The sequence below is a fragment of the Cebus imitator genome, unplaced genomic scaffold (genome assembly GCF_001604975.1).
Source record: "Cebus imitator isolate Cc_AM_T3 unplaced genomic scaffold, Cebus_imitator-1.0 Scaffold645, whole genome shotgun sequence".
Taxonomy (NCBI): domain Eukaryota; kingdom Metazoa; phylum Chordata; class Mammalia; order Primates; family Cebidae; genus Cebus; species Cebus imitator.
Genome location: NW_016107960.1, coordinates 508,041 through 516,199, shown reverse-complemented (window position 1 = coordinate 516,199; position 8,159 = coordinate 508,041). Strand labels below are relative to the sequence as shown.

Sequence of the window (8,159 nt, the reverse complement as noted above, 5' to 3'; positions counted from 1 at the left end):
TAATTTTTGTATTTGTAGTAGAGATGGGGTTTCGTCATGTTGGCCAGGCTGGCCTTGAACCCCTGATCTCAGGTGATCTGATCCATCACAGCCTCCCAAAGTGCCAGGATTACAGGCGTGAGCCACAGCTCCCAGCCGGAAATGTCTTTACAGCAGGTTATTTATCCCAGTGGTCCTATTCCAAGAGCTCACTGTTTCTCATAATGGAAACAGAACTGAAACTTGAATCCTTTTATGTGCTTACTTACTTTGCGCTGACGTTAATAGAATGATATCCACAATGAAATTTGAGACAGAATCTGTTGATGAACCTGAAATTGGAAGCTCTGGTGTAAGCACCTCCCAACAGAATGCTGTTGTGACATGTGTATGCACTCTAATTGATTTATTCTTTCACACCCAGGTTCAGTTTTTCTAATTCCAGATTTACAGAAGAGGACAAGAGAGATATTTTATCCAGAAAGTCAGAGAAGGAGAAAGGGTGATTGCTCTACTTTAAGTGTCAGCATCTTCAGTAAGCAGAAATTCTAGCAAATACTATATTCACAACAGTGAAGTAACCTGTGTGATAAAGTACTAATAAGGACCACAAAACCGATATGAACATGCTACATTAATAGTAGTGACAGTGACATTTACTGAGTGCCTATTATGTACCAGCTGCTGTGCTATATGACTTATAAACATTATCCTTAGCCAGAAGTAACCTTTTAAAAACAAACTTCTTCACTGATTACTTTTCAAAAAGACGATTCCATAAAAATTAGATTTTTGGCCTGTCCATCACATTATTCTGAAAATTATTGCTGTTGAGTACAAACATAAATAATTACTAAGGTCCTAATACCGCTTATGATTTCCCTAAGGAATTTGGGGGCTATAAACGAAGATCTTTAGGACTATGTAGTTTTCCATAGTGAAAACAAAGGTGTCAAGTACTTAGATTCCTACAAGGGGCTGGGAGGTGATGATGGTGATGGTGATGATGATGGTGATGTTGACAGTAATGGTAATGCTAGCTAGTACTTAAGGAACACTCACTGTATGTCAAGCACTGTTCCAAGTGTTTTACATGTATGGATTAATTTAATCTACCCAACAGCTCTGTGAGGAGTTACAACTATTGTCTGTTTTAAGAGAATGGAACTGAAGATTAAAGAAATGTTAAGACTTATCCAAGATCACACAACTAGCAAGCGATGATGTGACGATGCTGGTAATTGAATGCAGACACCCTGACTCTAGAGTCCTTATACAATACACTGTGCCAGCCAGGCATGGTTGGCTCACATCTGTAATCCCAGCATTTTGGGAGGTCGAGGCACATGGATCACCTGAGGTCAGGAGTTCGAGACCAGCCTGACCAACACAGTGAAACTCCATCTCTACTAAATACAAAAACAAAAAATAAAAATAGCTGGGTGTGGTGGTGCATGCCTGTAATTCCATCTACTTGCAAAGCTGAGATGGGAGAATCGCTGGAACCCAGGAGACGGAGGTTGCAGTGAACCAAGATTGAGCCATTGCACTCCAACCTGAGCAACAAAAAAAAAAATCTGCCTCAAAAAAAAAAAAAAAAAAAAAAAAAGGACATTGTGCCTTGGAGTCTGATGGTCCCATCTCAGAGCCCAATAGGGTGGTGGGAAGATCTAGTTATCAGATTTTTAGAAATAGGTCTTCCCCCTTTTACTAGCATATCAAAAGGAGTAACTGAAACAATATTTAGACAAAATTACCCTGCACTCAATGTGGAATTAAACAAAACTTGGGTGAAAAAGCTAGTTTGCCTCCTGTCTAAATCAGTAAGGCAGTGACTGAAATGATAGCATTGTAAAAATACATAATATACACACTAGTATACACAGTAGAAATATGAATTTTACTACACACCTGTATGATGTCTCCTAAAACACAGCTGAGACCCGGTAATATAAGGATGAAGGGCATGGACTCTGCAAGGTAGGCTTTGAACGGTGGCCCTCAACTTATTAGCTCTGAGACCTTGAGGAAGTAACTTAACCTCCCAAAGCTTCAGTTTTCCCATCTTCAAGAGGTGGATAATACATACCTACTTCACGGAGCTGTTAAGAGGGCCAGATGAGATCTAGTTCCATTACTGGAGCACAGTAAGTGCCATCGTTGTTGGCTGCTGTTATTTTCATGATCATCGTCTTCAGCACCTTCATTATAATTAGCCAACACCTGCTCTGTTGTCAGCATTCTTCCATATTCAAAGTGATTTCCAGTGTGGCTGTCATCCTTGCTTTTCATTATTAGCTAGAGTTGGCCCTCGGTAACCAGGGGGCGGGATTGGTTCCAGGATCCTCTCAGATACCAAAATCTGGGATGCTCCTGTCTGTGATATAAACTGGCATAGTGTTTGCATCAAACCTATCCACATCCTCTTGTACACTTTAAATCATCTCTAGATAACTTATAAATATCTAATACCATGTAAGTGCTATGTAAATAGCTCTTACACTGTATTTCTTTGTTTGCACTCTTATTGTTGTATTGTATGTTATTTTTTCCTTGAATATCTCCACCCACTGTTGATCAAAATCTTCTGAATTTGTGGATATAGAGGGCCAAGTACAAAAATAATGAGAGGTTGAGATGCAAAACAAAATGTCCTATCAGGCTATTAAATTTTCCATCTAAAGCACCTTGTAAATTTGAGGGAACAGAGAAAGGGAAAACAAGACAAGATGATAGTAAGGAAAGTCCATCCCACAGAGCATCCTTGTGGCCCAAGCTCTTGCAATAAATGCAAAGCACATAAAATGGAATGTCCCCTTATGTCACAGTGAAAAACTGTAACATAAATACTTTTGTCAGTTGATTGTATTCTACAGATGTTTTTGAGAATCTGTTGTTGAAACAGCCAATTCACCCCCGAATAAAAAAAACTTTTGGCAGTACTCAAAGTATTAACTAATTAGATACAAATTATAGCAGAATATTTTGAAATGTATGCATCGCCCACGTGAATACTGAGTGAATTTATTATAAATAGAATTTCAATTGCCATGAAAAGATACAATGGCACCGGAGTAAACTAATTTGTGAGCTTCTGTTAAACACCTTATGAAGAGCTCCCTTCACAAGGGACAGTGTGCAATGGATTAAATGACAGTTATTCCAATATTGTGCTCAGGGAAGGCACGCTGTGTTGAGTCACAAAACCAATGGAGGTTTTCTTTCATATGGAACTGGATTCTAATCCTATCTTGGCTGCTAATTTTGTAAAGCTTGGAAGTTGCTTATCTCTTTTATATAAATTGGGCCCCTAACCTGTGGGCCTAATTCTCTCTGCAAACTTTTTAAAAACTGAATGTGAATGATTTGAGGTGATGCCACCCATTCTCATTCATGGTAGCCACAGTTTTTCCTTTGAGCTCAAGGCGTGACTACACCCATTTGAGCTACCTGCTGGCTTTGAAGATGGTCAGTAACCAGAGCCTCGATGTGACCTTTCAGGATTTCAGTTTCTGTCTTTGAACAAGATGAACTTTCAGTGAGTCATTTGCCAAAGTATATCACGGTATGTGTTACAGATGACAGAATTCTAAACAGTTCAGAAAAATAAAACAATGTAAACAACCAAACAGACATGTCTGTCTGTTCATTATAAGGAAGAATTCTATAACTTTTAAAAACAGCCCCCAATGAATCTGCCTGCACTGTTAGGTAGTGAGTGCCCCATTATTGGATTCTCTCAGCCCAAGACCACTAACCTACCTGCAAAAGGTTTGAAGAAGAGACTTTGGTATAGATTGGTAAGTTTGTTAGTTTCCTAGAGCTACTGTAACAAAATACCACAGGCTGGGTGGCTTAAAACAACAGAAATGTATTGTATTACAGTTCTAGAAGTCCAAAATTGGCAGGGCCATGATCCCTCTGAAGGTTCCAGGAAAGAATCCTTCCCTGCCACTTTCTTGTTGCTGGCAGCTCCTGGAAATGCTGGGCATTCTTGTCTGGTAGCTGTTTCACTCCAGTCTCTGCTTCTGTCTTTAAGTGGCCTTATTCCTTCTGTGTGTGTGTCTCCAAATCTGTCTGTCCTTATAAATACACCAGTGATTGGGTTTAGGGCTCAACCAATATGACTTCATTTTGACTCGATTACATCTGCAAAGACCCAACTTTCAAATAAAGTCACACCCATAGGTATCAGGGGTTAGGACTTCACCATATTGGGGGATAAGGAGTAATAGTTGGAAAGACAAAATTCAACCACACATCGGTATGACTAGTTGACTGATATGATGATCACACCTATGGTGAGATTTTTAGGAGTCATATAAATCCTGTCTTACCAAAATGATGTCATTAATGTGTCCGACAACCATGTACTAGCTTTATTCTCTAGTACTATTCTATTTTTCAAAAACATGACATCTTACAAATGCTTTAAGTCTTGTATTTCATTAACAATTGGGGAACCTTAGAAGATGCCTTGAGTCGTTGGCCAGCTGCAGTGGCTCACGCCTGTAATCCCAGCACTTTGGGAGGCCAAGGCGGGTGGATCACGAGGTCAAGAGATCGAGACCATCCTGGCCAACATGGTGAAACCCCATCTCTACTAAAAACACAAAAAAATTTGCTAGGTGTGGTGGTGCACACCTGTAGTCCCAGCTACTCGGGAGGCTGAGGCAGGGGAATTGCTTGAACCCAGGAGGCGGAGGTTGCAGTGAGCCGAGATCACACCAATGCACTCCAGCCTGGCGCCTGGTGACGGAGTGAGACTCTGTCTCAAAAAAAAAAAAAAAAGAGAAGAAGAAGATGCCTTGAGTCAAAGCCCAGAGTACAGGGTGCTGATTACTGTGTCTTTTATTTCATGTTCACACTCACTGACCTAACATTTGCTATGTATTCAGAAACACAAATGCAGATTATAATACCAAACGTGAGTTATATGTTGAACATGAGATAGAATGAACTTTGAAAACACTGTTAGTTTTCATGATAAGCCAGAGCTCAAAAGTTAGCCCTATATTTTCCAGTAGAAAATTACAGATGGAGGCCAGGAGCGATGGCTCATGTCTGTAATCCCAGCACTTTAGGAGGCTGAGGCAGGTGGATCATCTGAGGTCAGGAGATCGAGACCAGCCTGGCCAACATAGTGAAACTTCTTCTCTACTAAAGATACAAAAATCAGGCAGGGGTGGTGCCTGTAATCGCAGCTACTCAGGAGGCTGAGGCAGAAGAATCGCTTGAACTCGAGAGGCGGAGTTTGCAGTGAACTGAGATCACATCGCTGCACTCCAGCCTGGGCAACAGAGCGAGATTCCGTCTAAAAAAAAAAAAAAGAAAAAGAAAAAGAAAATTACAGACTGTTCTCTCTGGTGAATCAGAAAACAGCTTTCATGACTGAAACCTAGTATCTTACTCTAATCTGATGCGTCTTGATCTAAAAATGTAGCATTTTGGATACATACACTTAGGTGATTTGGCTTCATTGTTTGTTTTGACAGGCAGCTTTTGTGTCTCTCTTCTATAATTTAGTCTAGGGCTTCTCAGCCTCCTCACTATTGATGTTTCATGCTGGATAACTCTTTGCTGTGGAAGCTGTTCTCCGCATTATAAGATGTTCAGTAGCATCCCTGCCCTCTACGCACTAGATGCCAGCAGCACCTTTCCTGCCATCTCCACCCAATGTGACAACCAAAAGTGTCTGTGGATAATTCCTGGTGTCCCTGGAGGGGAGGTTGGGTAATATCAAAAATTAGGGATCACTGCATATTTTATGAGACTTAACTATTTTTTAAAATAGTGAGAAAATTAGCATTGTTACATCATTGCAAAAACCTTGATATCTGTATGCACACATATGTTTATTGCAGCAGTATTTCCAATAACAAAGACTTGGAACCAACCCAAATGCCCATCAAAGATAGACTGGATAAAGGAAATGTGGCACATATACACCATGGAATACTGTGCAGCCATTAAAAATAATGAGTTCATGTCCTTTGCAGGGACATGGATGAAGCTGGAAAACATTATTCTCAGCAAACTAAAATGGAACAAAAAAACAAACATAGCATGTTCTCACTCATAAGTGGGAGCTGAACAATGAGAACACATGGACACAGGGAGGGGAACATCACACACCAGGGCCTGTTGGGGTTTGGGGGAAAGGGGAGGGAGAGCATTAGGACAAATACCTAATGCATATAGGACTTAAAACCTAGATGACAGGTTGAGCACAGTGGCTCACGCCTGTAATCCCAGCACTCTGGGAGGCTGAGGCAGGTCGATCATGAGGTCAGGAGTTTGAGACCAACCTGGCCAATATAGTGAAACTCCTTCTCTACTAAAAATACAAAAATTAGCTGGGCTTGGTGGCATGCACCTGTAGTCCCAGCTGCTTGAGAGGCTGAGGCAGGAGAATCGCTTGAACCCAGGAGGCGGAGGTTGCAGTGAGCCAAGATGGCACCACTGCACTCCAGCCTGGACGATGGAGCAACACTCCATCTCAAAAACCGACATGACAGGTTGATGGGTGCAGCAAACCACCATGGCACCTGCATACCATGTAATAAACCTGCACGTTCGGCACATGTATCCCAGAACGAAGTAAAATTTACATATAAATAAATAAACACCTCAATGTCTGTCTTAATAGGAGACAGCTGGATCCTCATGTCTATTACTTCTTTCATTATGCTGATATATGTATAGTTGGAAAATGAAGGAGTATTTTAATAGATTTTCAAATAGTTGTGGATATTTTTCTTTACTATTACCCCCAAATCACCAAGTAGTCGTTTCTTAAATGTTGCTTGTGAAATTAAAATTCTTCCATATTTCACTTTGAATGGTTCTTTTACCTGTGCATTAATCATTTGGAAAATATTGGTTCACTGAGTTATGTTGCTCTTCCCAAATTTGACATGTTTTATCACCAATGTTATTATTTTAATATCAAAAAAAAAATATGATTGTTAGCTGGGCGCAGTCAGGTTCACCTGTAGTCCCTGCCACTTGGGAAGCTTAGGTGGGAGAATCGCTTGAGTCCAGGAGTTCTACTCTAGCCTGGGCAACAGAGTGAGACCTTCTCCAAAGCCATTTTTTTTTCTAAATCACGATTGTTAACATCATCAGCAATCTCGTCAGCAAGCCCTAAGTATTAGGATATTGTCAAGCCCACAGTGGTGAATATGAATTTTCCAATATTCTAATTTTCACTTGAAAGCTAAATTTTATCACTGGCAACAAATACCACCAGTTGTTTTCCTTGAAGTGACAGACTCACTTCATTAATTTTTGAGAAAATGTCTTACAAATTCTCAAGTATGAATAACTATAATTTGTCTGTCAGTTGTTCTTTCAAGTTAAAAAAAAAAAGTGCATTGTGAAAAACGGCTCTTCAGCTTGTATCTCATGCAATTAAACGTGCACCTTCCCTCGCACCGACCGTCACGCTTGAGCATACAGCCACAGCGTTTTCGGTGCAGATCCCATTTTGTCATACAGAATATTTTTAAAGTGTACATAATGGTTGAGATTTGAGAAGTGTTTTCAATGCTGTTTCAAAGACATTCTTTTTTGAAAATATAGAAGGCTTCACAAATGTGTATGTCATCCTTGCATAGGGGCTGTGCCAATTTCTCTGTATCATTTCAATTTTAGTATATGTGCTGCTGAAGCGGACACTCAAAGACATTCTTAAGTGGAACAATGAAACTGGCATTTTTTTTTTTCTGCAAGAGCCTTGTGGTGAAGTGTGGGAAGTAGAAAAGTTCCTTTTTAAAGTTTCCTTTCTTGTTAAAGAATAAGTGTGCTAATAACTTTGTTAACTCCTGTCTTATGTAGCTGTTAGACATGCCATGCTTACAGGCACGTAGTACATTCTATGTCCTTGTACTTTAACTGAGATATCTGTGCTGGACATGCTCACAGGCATGCCCCAGCTCCCCATTGCTTTCACCTGTTTAGAAAAGCTTCAAGTTATTAGCCGATTGGGTTTTAGTTTAGATTGTGAGGTCTGGCTCCAGTCAACAGAGATCAGACACAGCAGTAAGGACAACCCTCAATGCATAAGAAATAAATATGTCTGTTATCCTTTGTTCTCTGTACTCTCATGGCAAGTTGGTGAGTGAGAAAACCCTTCCTGCAGTCCAGGAAGTAAAAATTGCATTGCTGAAAGATCCTTT

At 40.3% G+C, this 8,159-nt stretch overlaps 1 non-coding gene across 1 annotated transcript; it reads right to left on the bottom strand.

Annotated features, from left to right (window-relative positions):
* Nucleotides 1–7,553: 7,553 nt before the first annotated feature.
* LOC119469404 lies at nucleotides 7,554–7,659 on the bottom strand. The gene has a single exon (XR_005198202.1). It is a non-coding gene; the product is annotated as a U6 spliceosomal RNA (small nuclear RNA).
* Between the last annotated feature and the right edge of the window lie 500 nt (nucleotides 7,660–8,159).